Here is a 13,511-nt window from a genome sequence, read left to right on the forward strand (position 1 = left end):
CATGTGATTGGTGCTTATATTCACACAGTCCCCCACACCACAGGCAAGAACAGATAACCACAGCCTGACCATTAGGGCCAAGGCCAAATAGTGAAATAAGTTTGCCTTTAATCTATTTTCTCCATATCTAAACATTGGAGGTCAAAAGTCTGGACAGAACTGAAGACACAGAGTTTTATTCTCCTGTGGCACCATCATCTTTTGTTCTCTGTCTGATCTATGGAAGAAAGGTGAGCAACAGGTGGCCAGCAATGGTCTTCTTGTGGTTATTTTATTCTTGCTGCCCCTCTGCTCTTTCTGTGGTCACTATGTGTTCCACCCTCAGAACTGAAGAGAGATGTTGGTAGGGAGAGGCTCTTCCTTCACCTCTGGCAGAAAAGGTTTGCTGGGGCCCTTTGCCCCCCTGACATCAGAGCTGTACTTCAATGTGGCAGCCATTGGCCATGTGTGGCTCCTGGGTGCCTGGAATGGGGCTGGTCTGAACTGCCATGTGCTAGAAAAGTAAAATACAGTTAGTTTAAAAGATTTAGTTCCAAATATTTATATGCTTTATTAATAATTACACATTTCTCACACATTAAAATGATAATATTATGGACATACTGGGTTAACTAAATTGTTACAATCAATTCAACCTGTTCTTTGTTCCTTTTTATTTTTATTTATTTATTTATTTATTGAGACAGAGTTTCACTCTTATTACCCAGGCTGGAGTGCAATGGCGCGATCTCGGCTCACCATAACCTCCGCCTCCTGGGTTCAAGCAATTCTCCTGCCTCAGCCTCCTGAGTAGCTGGGACTACAGGCATGTGCTACCACGCCCAGCTAATTTTTTTTTTTTTTTTTGTATTTTTAGTAGAGACGGGGTTTCACCATGTTGACCAGTATGGTCTCGATCTCTTGACCTCGTGATCCACCCGCCTCGGCCTCCCAAAGTGCTGGGATTATAGGCGTGAGCCACCGCGCCCAGCCTTGTTCCTTTTTAAACTTCGGATATTAGAAAGTTTAAAATTCACATGTGGCTCACATTTTATTTCAGAGGATTGCCTCTCTTCTAAAATCTCAGCCTTCCTGCTCAAAAAACAGAAGCTAGGAAGGTCATAAAATCTGAAATTTTAAAATAGTTGTTATTATATTCTTTTCATTTGTAAATAGCCATATAAAATATTATTTATAAATGCATATAACTTTACACACAAGTTTAAAGGCTAATATCCTCTGTGGTGGGCCGCTCACCTTTGGAAGGAAGCCCTGCCTGAAAAGGCTGCAGCCTAGGCTGTCACTTTTTCTTTACTCATCCCAGCATCTGATTGAATCTTCTGTCACTCAGGGCCTGAGAGGGTGGGGTTTTAAACGTTATCCAATCAGCGACGCTGAGCTGGGAACCGACCAATCAGGCACGCAGCTGGAGCAGGCAGGAAGGCTTCCGGGATGTGGCGGGGCCTTTATCTCTCGCTGCCAGAGCTCCGGGTCTCGTCTTCACTCCTCTGTGTCAACTGCTCCTAGAGGTCTAGTCTCTGTGGCCCTGTGACCTGCAGGTATTGGGAGCTGGGACCCCCTGGAAGCCTAGAAATGGTGAGAGTGCCAGGTCGAAACTCCAGAGAGAGGGAAAGGGGCTGGTTGGAACCGGTGGGAAGTGGCTGTGGCGGGACTCAGGCCTCCCCGCAGTCAGCTCCACAGGCCGCTCCTGGAGTTCTTGCCCAGCTCGGCCTCAGTCCCTTCAGCCATAAGATGGCGGCTGCTCTGACCGCCGGCCCCGACCGTCCTGCCTCTTCCCTGTGCAGTGACTGCCCTGGCTTGGAGCTCTCCCTGGGCGGCTCTGCAGCCGCAGCGTCGCGTCTCTCCCCGTTTGTGCAGGGACCACGAGAGGGTCGTCGGGGGAGAACTCCAGGTGCGGGTTCCGAGTGTGAAGAGCTTTGGTCCGTGGGGTTCCCAGCTCCTCTTTTCTTCTGTTAAAAATGTATGGGAGTCACCCTAAAAATAATTTAATCAGAGTGATTCAAAAATTGTCAAGCACCCAGCTGTGGTTTGTAATTTGTGGTTCATGGGCAGGGATTGAAGGAAAGACTGTTATAAACTGCATGATGAAGAAAACCAAATTCAGTAATTGGTTAGTTATGTAGTTTCTTCATTTGTGTAATAAAGGGGAAAATTTCATGGTTAATTGGCAGTTCGTAGTTGGTTAAGGCTGAATTTTTGTTTCTTTTTAATGTAGTAATTTACTAAAAAAATGCACTTCAGTTATTTTAAAAGTAGGAATCCAGGGACTAGAGACACCTCAGACTTACCTTCCGCTTAATTGTTTTCACGCTCCACAGGGAACTAATTTTCTACTCCATTTTTCACCTGTGTCCCAAGCAGTGTGTTAAGTCTTACCCCCATTACCCGTTTCTCCAGTCTCATTCTGGCTTGAGGTAACATCCTAAATTTCCAGTTCCTCTGGCATTCCCAAATGCCAGCTTTTCCCTCCCTAATTAACTTTGTCACCTACTTGTCTTTTAGTGTACTTTTATATACTGTATTTTAATTATTTTTTGAGAAAGCATGAAATGATGGTTTTAAAAAAATTTGCTGCCGGATACAGTGGCTCGAGCTTGTAATCCCAGCACTTTGGGAGGCCGAGGCGGGCAGATCACCAGGTCAGAAGATCACGACCATCCTTGCTAACTCGGTGAAATCCCATCTCTACTAAAAATACAAAAAATTAGTCAGGTGTGGTGGCTTGTGCTTGTAGTCCCCGCTACTCCTGAGGCTGAGGCAGGAGAAGCTCTTGAACCTGGAAGGCAGAGAGGTTGTAGTGAGCCGAGATCACAGCACTGCACCCAGCCTGTGCGACTGGCGGGGGGGAGGAGGGGGAGAGTTTCTCTTTGTAAATATTTCCCATGAGAAGAAAAAAAGGAATATTCCCCTGACATTGTATTGTAAAAACTCTCTGCGCCTCTTCTCTTGGTGTCTTCTCTAGGTACAGAGATCTTGTCATCAGGTTTTCCTTTGGAATTTTTTTTTTTTTTTTTTTTTTTTTTTTTTTTGAGACAAAGCCTTACTCTGTCACCAGACTGGAGTGCAGAGGCATGATCTAGGCTCACTGCAACCTCCGAATCCCTGGTTCAAGCGATTCTCCTGCCTCAGACTGGCAAGTAGCTGGGATTACAGGCATGCGCCACCATGCCCAGCTAATTTTTGTATTTTTAGTAAAGATGGGGTTTCGCTATGTTGGCCAAAATGGTGTGGTTTTTGAATTTTTAGTAGAGACATAGTTCCACTATGTCAGCCAGGCTGGTCTCGAACTCCTGACCTTTTGATCTGCCCGCCTCAGCCTCCCAAAGTGCTGAGTTTACAGGCGTGAGTCACTGCACCCAGCCTGGTGACACATGCCTGTAATCCAGCTACTCAGGAGGCTGAGGCAGGAGAATCATTTGAACCTGGGAGGCAGAGGTTGCAGTGAGTCGAGATCACGCCATTGCACTCCAGCCTGGGCTTTGGAGAGAGACTCTGTCCCCCCAAAAAATAAAATGTGAAGTAATTTCTGATACCCCTGAAAGTAAAACACATCAGATAATGCAATGGGAACAGAACAGAACTTTAGATTTTGAGAAGGATCTGCCCACTTTCAATTCCTGGGCTTTCATGAGGAAAAATGGGTGCTTCCCAAAGCAGGGTCTATGGTGCCTCTTCTGTTTTTTTTTTTCAAGGAGTCCCCAGGCAGTTAAGAGCTTGAATATCTGCTTTCAATTAAGCTGACTTTTAACCATAGTGCTATTTTAAAACCTTCTTTTAAATTTCTTATTACTAGGCTTTAGTCAGGTCAAACAGCCAATATCTCTGGCTTTTTAACTTTACCGAAAATAACTTCACAGGTGTTCTGAAAAAGAAAAATTCAAGATAGTTCCTGGAGGCAAAGAGAATCAACAAATGGTAAAGGTCACCCTCACTCAAACATCAAACAAGAAAGTACTCATTCCCTATGCTGGGAATTGAACTCTGAACCTGGGCCACCACTGTGATAGTGAAAACCAAAAGAAAGTACATGTGGTCACAAGGTCAAGCTTCCAAGGACATGACTGACCACTTTACTGGGCCATCTTGAACAGCAGCCTCAAGGGGTTCTAAGCCTGCATTTTATCCTAAGGTACTCCTCTTAATGACAGAACAATACAGAAAGACAAATTTACGGCACAAAGTACAACAGATTTGTTACAGTTTAAGACTAGCCTCACAAATGCATTTTCATTTTAATTAGAACTTTACATAGGAGATAAACAGTGTTTTTGTTTTTAACCATTCATTCAATCAGTTTGCATAGAAGCCAGAAGTCTGGTAAGAAATTTGTACCCTTTTTCCAGCATGCCAGGCTTCTGGGTTCCCTTTCCCTGAGTGGCCCTAGTGACATGACTGGGTGCACCACAGCCCTGGGGGCCAAGCCACAACACAGAGGAAAATTATCTTTTTCTCTTCTGGCCAGAGCAAAACATGTGTGACAAACATAGACATTAGCCACTCTTTGTAGCAACCGATATCAAACTGGCAAGACTTAAACTTGTCCCCAGTTGTGCCCTATCATTGTTAATTCAGCCTCTGAATTAGAGGAGTTTTAACCTGTGGTTAATATCCTCTGATCAGGAGTTTTAACTTGTGGTAATAAAAGAATGGCTCACTCCATTGGCAGAGCAGTCCTGAGGGCTGCTGGTTGCACATTTTTATGGTTATTTCTTGATTATATGCTAAACAAGGGGTGGAATATTTATGCCTCTCCTTTTTAAACTATTATAGGGTAACTTGCTGATGTTGCCATGGCATTTGTAAACTCTCATAGAACTTGTGGGAATGTAGCAGAGAGGACAATTCTCATACCATGTTAATTTTGGTGGGTTTTATCCCGCTTCTATATTGCAACCTGTGTTATCAGCCAGGTCTTTGTGTCTTGTATCTTGTGCTGACCTCCTATCTCATCTTATGAGTTAAAATGCTAACCATCTGAGAATGCAGCCCAGTGGGTCTCAGCCTTATTTTTACTCAGCCCCTATTCAAAACGGAGTTGCTGTGGTTCAGTATGCATCTGACAGAGTCTGTGTCTGGCTATGCGATAAATAAGAAAAGGGAGCACTATCTAAGTCATAATGGGAAGGGTGTTTTTTTCCATAAAGGTTTCTGGAGAACACAAAAGATGAAAAATTTTACTAATCCCAGCTATTTACCCAGATAATAATGTGTGTGCTTGATTGTTCCCCACCTCTTTTCTTTGTCATATACATTTCTTCCATTTGACTTTTCCTGGGTTGTATTTTTTTTTAATAACAAACCAGTAAATATAACTACATTGTTTTGCTGAGTTCTGTGAGCAGCTTGATCAAATTATTAAACTGGAGGAAGGTTATGGGAATCCCAAGGTTTGTTTTGTTTTGTTTTGAGACGGAGTCTCATCTGTCACCCAGGCTGGAGTTCATTAGCATGGTCTCAGCTCACTGAAACCTCCACCTCCCAGGTTCAAGTGATTCTCTCACCTCAGCCTCCCAAGTAGCTGGGACTACAGGCGCATGCCACCACACCCGGCTAATTTTTGTATTTTTCATAGAGATAGGTTTTTTTTTTTTGAGATCAGCCTTGCTGATCCAGGCTGGTCTCAAACTCCTGACGTCAGGTGATCTGCTTGCCTCGACCTCCCAAAGTGCTGGGATTACAGGCACGAGCCACTGCACCCCGTCCATGTCTTTGTTGTTGCAAGCAGTGCTGTAATAAACATGTATGTGCATGTGTCTTTATGGTAGAATAATTTATATTTCTTTGGGTATGTACCCAATTTGAAGGTTTCTTTGTCAAATAGTAATTCTGTTTCACTTCTGTGAGGAATCACTGCACTGCTTTTCACAGCGGTTGAACCAATTTAGGCTTCCATCATCAGTGTACAAACATTCCATTTTCTCGGCAACCTTGCCAGCATCTGTTATTGACATTTGTATTTGAGACAGAGTCTCACTCTGTCACCTAGGATGGAGTACAGTGGTGTGATCTCAGCTTATTGTAACCTCCATTTCCTGGGTTCAACAGATTCTCATTACCTTAGTTTCCTGAGTATCTAAAACTACAGATGTGCCCCACCAAGCCTGACTAATTTTTTTTTCTTTTTCTTTTTCTTTTTTGAGATGGAGTCTTGCTCTGTCACCCAGACAAGTGCAGTGGCACAATCTTGGCTCACTGCAGCCTTCACCACCACCTGGGTTCAAGTGATTCTCCTGCCTCAGCCTTCCTAGTAGCTGGGACTATAGATGCCAGCCACCATGCCCAGTTAATTTTTGTACTTTTAGTAGAGATGGGGTTTCACCATATTGGCCAGGCTGATTTAAAACTCCTGACCTTGTGATCCACCCATCTTGGCCTCCCAAAGTACTAGGATGCAGGCGTGAGCCACTGCGCCCAGCCAATTTTTGTATTTTTAGTAAAGATGGGGTTTCTCTATTTTGGCCAGGCTGCTCTCAAACTCGTGACCTCGAGTGATCTGCCTGCCTTGGCCTCCCTAAGTGCTGGGATTACTGTGCCAGCCTGTTATTGACTTTCTAACAACAGCCATGCTGACTGGTGTGAGATGGTATCTCACTGCGGTTTTTTTTTTTTCTTTTTCATTTCTCTGGGAATTAGTGGTAAGCATGTTTTGCACATGCTTGTTAGCCACGTTTGTCTTTTTTTTGAAAAGCATCTGTTCATGTTTTATGCTTTTTAATGAAGTTTTTTTGTTTTGTTTTGCAGACTTGCTTAACTTCTTTATGAATTCTGAATGTTAAACCTTTGTCAGGAACATAGATTGCAAATATTTTTGTTTATTTGGTATGTGATCTGTTTACTCCATTGATAGTTTCCTTTGCTGTGAAGAAGCTTTTTAGTTTAATTAGGTCCCATTTGTCAAGTTTTGCTTTTGTTGCAATTCCTTTTGTTATCTTCTTCAGAAAATCTTTGCTACTTCCTATGCTTAGAATGATATTTTCTTGGTTATTTATCTTCCAGATTTTAAAAATAATGTTAAGTTTTACTTTTAAGTCTTAATCTTCATTTAATTTATATATATATTGTCAGGGAGGAAACAATTTCAATCTTCTACATAGTGCTACCTAGCTATTCCAGCACATTTATTAAATAGGGAATTCTTCTCACATTTCTCTTGTCAGATTTGTCAATGATCAGATGGTTGGAGGTGTGTGGCATTATTTCTGGGCTCTCTATTCTCTGCTCATAGACTATTTGTCTATGGGTCTGTTATTGTACCAGTACTGTGCTACTTTGGTTACCATAGCCCTGTAGTTAGTGTAGTTTGAAGTGGGGTAATGTAATGCCTCCAGCTTTGTTCTTTTTGCTTAAAATTGCCTTGGCTATTCAGGCTCATTTTGGTTCCATATAAATTTTAAAATAGTTATTTTTTAGTTTTGTTAACACTGTTTTTGGTAGTTTCAGAAATAGCATTAAATTGGTAAATGTCTTTGGGCAGTTTGGCCATTTTAATAATACTGATGTTTTCTATCCTTAAGCATAAAATATATATTTTTTTCATTTGCTTGTATCATCTCTGACTTCTTTAAGCAGTGCTTTGTCATTCTTGTCATAGAGATCTTTCACCTCCGTGGTTAGCTGTATTCATATTCTATTCTTTTTGTGGTAATTTTGAATGGGATTATGTTTTTGATTTGGCTTTTGGCTTGGATGTTGTTGATGAATAGGGATGCTACTTATTTATTAATTATTTTTTTTGAGATAGAATCTCTGTTGCCTGGACTGGAGTGCAGTGGCAATCTCGGCTCACTGCAACCTCTGCCTCAGGGATGCTACTTATTTGGCATCCTGAAACTTTGCTGAAGTTGCTTATCAGTTTAAAGAGCTTTTCTGCTGAGACTGTAGGGTTTTGAAGATACAGAATCTTTTCATCTGCACAAAGGGATAGTTTGACTTCCTCTCTTCCTGGTGGATGCCTTTTATTTTCATCTTTTCCCTGATTGCTCTGGCCAGGACTTCCAGTTGTATGCTGAATAGGAGTTTTGAGAGAAGACATCCTTGTCTTGTGCCAGTTTTCAAGGAGAAAATGCTTCCAGCTTGTGTCCATTCAATATTTTGGTTGTAAGTTTGTCACAGATGACTCATTATTTTGAAGTATGTACCCTCAATGCCTAGTTTGTTGAGGGTTTTAAACATGAAGGATGTTAAATTTTATTGAAAGCTTTTTTAGCATCTATTGAGATAATCTTGTGGTTTACTCTTTAGTTCTGTTTATGTGATGAATTACATTTATTAATTTTTATATGTTGAAACAACCTTGCATCTCAGAGATACAGTCTACTTGATCACACTGGATGAGCTTTTTGATATTCTTGTGGATCTGGTTTGCCAGTATTTTGTTGAGAATATTTTCTTCAGTGTTCATCAAGGATATTGGCCTGAAGTTTTCTATATTTTTCTCTCTGCCAGGTTTTGGTATCAGAATGATGCTATTCTTATATAATGAATTGAAAAAGTCCCTTTTACTCAGTATTTTGAAATAATTTTGGTAGAAGTGGTACCAGGTCTTTGTACATCAGGTAGAATTCAGCTGTAAATTTGTCTGGTCCTGTACTTTTTTTGGTTGTTAGGCTATTTATTACTAATTCAATTTTTAGAGCTTGTTATAGGACTATTCAGGGATTCTATTTTGTTGCTGTTGTTGTTTAGTTTTTTTTTTTTTTTTTGAGACGGAGTTTCACTCTTGTTACCCAGGCTGGAGTGCAAATGGTGCGATCTCGGCTCACTGCAACCTCCGCCTCCTGGGTTCAGGCAATTCTCCTGCCTCAGCCTCCTGAGTAGCTGGGATTACAGGCACACGCCACCATGCCCAGCTAATTTTTTGTATTTTTAGTAGAGACGGGGTTTCACCATGTTGACCAGGATGGTCTCGATCTCTTGACCTCGTGATCCACCTGCCTCGGCCTCCCAAAGTGCTGGGATTACAGGCATGAGCCACCGCGCCCGGCCCCTGTTGTTTAGTTTTTGGAGGATGTATAGTTGCTCCAAGGTTACAATCCTCAAGCTTGCCCAAATTAACTCTCTACTTATATTTATGTTGCCTCAGCTTTTTCCTTTTAGGTAAACATATTACTTAGAGTGTGCTAGAGCAGCCTCTATGAGGAGATTTCTCCTTTAATTGTGCTCTGTTTGCTGTAACACCCAAAAATGCAAACCAGATTGATCCCACATAGAATTTGCACAAAAGGTCTGACCTCTGCCTGGGATTCACAAGACAAGGCCAGACTTTGGATTGAGAATATACAGAAAACCACCAGGAGGCATTTTCTGCATTGTGAGATGTCAACAATAACATCTGAATCCTGGAGTTGGGAGTGTGGCTTTTTAAGCTCTTTAGATCTTGTTCAGTGACTACTGTAGTTACGTGAGAGGCTCCAGGTGTAAACTGTCTGATGCCAGAATCTTTAAACAAGCATCTAAGAGTGAGAAATAAAGGCCACAAAGTATCAAGAGCCATGACCACAATGCTGGAATAGAGTATTTTTGTCCTTCCTCTTACCCAAAAGCTAATGAATCAGGATAGGTGAACCAGGTTCTGGAGCTTCACCAGGGCAGTTCCATTTTCTATTTAGAGTCAGCCTGAGTCTCTTCAACCTGGCTTATGATTGGGCCATCAGCCCCAGGTTACTAAGAACCCTCTCACAATCACCTAGGCATTTTTGAGGCATTGGAGTATGTCCAAGCCCAGGGCTATGTCAGGCTAATAAAAGTGATTAATTCTGCTTAAGTCTTGGTATAAGAGAAAAAAGTAATCCTGTGGTTTTTTTTTTCTCCCCTTATACAAAACTTTGGTTGGTACCAAGATAAGAGTTTCTCCAGTTTCCCGGTTCTTGAGTGAAAGATGAAGAAGAGGTCTGGTGACTCAAACAGATAAACTAATTGCTTCAATTTTTTATGGTTATTCAAAGAATAGATGTAGCAGCCATGATCCCTACCATCCAGAAGCTTTTAATCTATAGTAGTAACTGGATACATGGTTGAATTAAGCATCATATGATGGATACAATGAATAGATGTGTGCAAAAATACTCCAGCTTTATTTGGGCCACTTTTTAAAAAAAATTTTTGTGACTTCTCATGTCATTACCTGAAGAAATATTTTTGAACAGGAGAATTATTATTTGTTTCTTTTACCTTGCTAAGAATACATATGTATCATCTAATAATATTATCTTGGAAAACTTTAAGAGATTTGTTTAAATTGCTTATTATTATATGTTATAAAATTGACAGGGCAGTGGCAAAAATAGGTCAAAGTTACATAAACTCTGGGATTTTAGTTTCTTTTTGGTAAGCTTAGGAAAACAGAACTGGAAATACCCCAGTGCCATAGAGAACAGAATTCTACATAGGGTCCACTACCTAACCCAGGTCTATTCAGATTCACCGGCCCCCTTTTTTATTTTATTTTATTTTATTTTATTTTATTTTATTTTATGAGACAGTCTTTTTCTTGTTCCCCAGGCTGGAGTGCAGTGGCACATTCTTGGCTCACTGCAACCTCTGTCTCCCAGGTTCAAGCAATATTCCTGCCTCAGCATCCCAAGTAGCTGAGATTACAGGTGCCTGCCACCATGCCCGTCTAATTTTTATATTTTTAGTAGAGATGGGGTTTCACCATGTTGGTCAGGCTGGTCTTGAACTCTTGACCTCAGGTAACCCACACACCTCAGCCTCCCAAAGTGCTGGGATTACAGACATAAGCCACCACACATGGCCAGATTCACCTTTTTGAAGGCTTTATTTATGTCTGGCTCCATCCTGGAGTCTTGCCTCACAAAACTGATTTAAAGAGATTAGAATTTTGGCTAGTGAATTCTTCTGCCTTTCTAGACTCAGTGTTCACAATTTTTACAAACCCAGAAGCAGGTAAATGAGAAAAATAATCTTTGTATTTTAGGATCTTAATTTTTTTTTTTTTTTTGAGGCAGAGTTTCACTCTGGTTTCCCAGGCTGAAGTGCAGTGGTGCAATCTCGGCTCACTGCAACATCTGCCTCCTGGGTTTAAGCAATTCTCCTGCCTCAGCCTCCTGAGTGTCTGGGATTAAAGGCACCTGCCACCATGCCCATCTAATTTTTGTATTTTTAGTAGAGACAGGGTTTCACCATACTGGCCAGGCCGATCTAGAACTCCTGACCACAGATGATCTGCCCTTCTCGTCCTTCCAAAGTGCTGGGATTACAGGCGTGAGCCACCATGACTGGCCAGAATCTTCACTTTTTAATTTTGTATTAAAACCAGTGCTTACAGAAACATTTCATTTAGCAACTTATTTTTTATGTCTGCAGATCCAGTAGTTCCTCCACAAGTAACAAAAAAGTAAATATAAACATAGTAAATTTCTCTAACTACATTAAGTTCTATGTCCCTCGTATCTGTTTATTTTTAGCTTTTATTCTGTACATTTTATTTTTAAAAATGACAGAGAAACAGGTGAAGGAATAATACTGAACCCTTTATTTAAATCCTGGGAATTATTGAACACTTAGTATCAACTTCCAGGGTGTTATGACGATGAAATCACATAATGTGTTATTCCCAGCACAGTGCTTTGTAACATACTCTTGAGTAGATAGTACCTGCTTAATAAACATTGCATTATTACATGTGTACATGTCGTTTTTCAAATACAGCCTTATTCAGAAATTGCTGCTGTTACCTCTGTAAACTTTAAAGAGCCAGCAAGGAATATGAAACTTCAGGATGGAGATTGGTTGTCTTCATTTGTATCAGAAGTATTTGTGGTGTGACAGGAGTGCTGAGTGTAAGGAATCTGTGCTGTGCCTGCTTTCTCTAACTAATGCTGATAATGAACCCAGGGGGAGCAACATCAGCATGGCAGGGGACTTGTTTGAAACACCCATTCATGAACTTTTTCCAAACCTGCAGATTCACATTACACAGAGTGGGACCAACATTACCCGGTAAGTTTTAAGCTCATTAAAGCTTGAGAGTCAGTGCTTATCAGCCCACTCTTCTCATTCAGATTACATGGTCAATTTGCAGAAATCTCTTTGTGTGCTTTCCACCTGTTTTGTTTATTGTTCTGGGTGGAAGCATTCATGTTGTTTTAATGAAGTGCCTGATGTGACTCTAAGGTGAGGCCAGAATCAAGTATGAGGGCTTCAAGATACATTCCTGAGAGTTAAGTGTCACATTTGCAGTAAAAGGTGGTCACAGGGCCTGTTCTGTTTGACTTTGGTAGGGACAGGGCAGTGTGGCCCATATTTCCATTACTGGGGCAGAAATTGCTGTGTGTGTGTGTGGCAGGCGAGGGCACCTGTGGACAGGAAAAGAGGAACGTATATTTTTATTTCCATGGAGCAGCTCATTGTTCCTGATTCTCTTCTGTTTTAAAGGAGAGAAATGGGTGGACCTTTTGGTCTTGGTCCATCTGTCTGTGGGTGTGAGACTAGCAGGTAAGCAGGTGGTGCTGATGCCTTTAAGGGAATTTTCTCAAGATACCGGTGTCACTTGTTCAGAGAATTTTCTCTGAAAAGGTTTTCCAGAGGAGGAGGAGAAAGAGGAAAAATGACTTCTTTTCAGGTAAACATGTCTCAGATCAAGAGCTGTGTCCACTCTGCCTCCTGGAGTGCCAAGCATTTAGTACTCATAAACCTTTACTTCTCTACTTGTGTTTCTCCTTCAAGGAGTTTATTTCAAATACTTTAAAAAATTGTTGTGATAGTTGATCTCTAAAAAATATTTTTTTCCTATGTATGAGAGCCTTCTCTACATCATGGCTTCTTATATGCAATGCAGAATTCCTACCATAAATTTATGATCTTCCATATTAAAAGTATTCCTTTTGGCCGGGTGTGGTGGCTCAAGCCTGTAATCCCAGCACTTTGGGAGGCAGAGGCGGGCGGATCATGAGGTCAAGAGATTGAGACCATCCTGGCCAATATGGTGAAACCCTGTCTCCACTAAAAATACAAAAAAAATTAGCTGGATGTGGTGTCGTGCGCCTGTAGTCCCAGCTACCCGGGAGGCTGAGGCAGGAGAATTGCTTGAACCCGGGAGGTGGAGGTTGCAGTGAGCCAAGATCGCGCCACTGCACTCCAGCCTGGCGCCTGGTGACAGAGCGAGACTCTGTCTCAAAAAAAAAAAAAGTGTTCCTTTGTGGCTGTTGAAAATGAGAAGATGTGGATACTCAAGATTCCTATTGTGAGAAAGCTGAGGTTCTTAGTAAAGACGAAGAACATAGAATGTTGAGGTTTCATCTGTGTTCTCTATTAGCGCTGTGCAGAACAGGATTATGAAAGTGCTTATTTAAATGGGATGGCATTTAGTACCCAGGAAGTTCTGAAAAATATTATTGAGAGATTCCTGCTCTCTAGGGTGCTACTTAAGTCTACTTAAAATCATTATTAAAAATTACAGGCCAGGCACGGTGGATCACATCTGTAATCCCAGCACTTTGGAGGCTGAGGCAGGCAGATCATGAGATCCAGAGTTTGAGACCAGTCTGACC

General features: G+C 41.5%; 1 protein-coding gene across 3 annotated transcripts in view; it reads right to left on the reverse strand.

Moving 5' to 3' along the window:
* Window positions 1-824: 824 nt before the first annotated feature.
* The window catches only part of LOC135276766 (mitochondrial mRNA pseudouridine synthase RPUSD3), a 132,667-nt gene continuing 119,980 nt past the window's right edge, over window positions 825-13,511 (reverse strand). For all 3 annotated transcript variants that reach the window (XR_010344317.1, XR_010344315.1, XR_010344313.1), the window contains one exon: window positions 825-1,974. The gene's annotated coding sequence lies outside the window, so the exon portion shown is untranslated. The remainder of the gene's footprint in view (window positions 1,975-13,511) is intronic.

Source organism: Aotus nancymaae, unplaced genomic scaffold, assembly GCF_030222135.1.
Source record: "Aotus nancymaae isolate 86718 unplaced genomic scaffold, 86718_ANA_hifiasm-v0.15.2.pri h1tg000028l, whole genome shotgun sequence".
Classification (NCBI taxonomy): Eukaryota; Metazoa; Chordata; class Mammalia; order Primates; family Aotidae; genus Aotus; species Aotus nancymaae.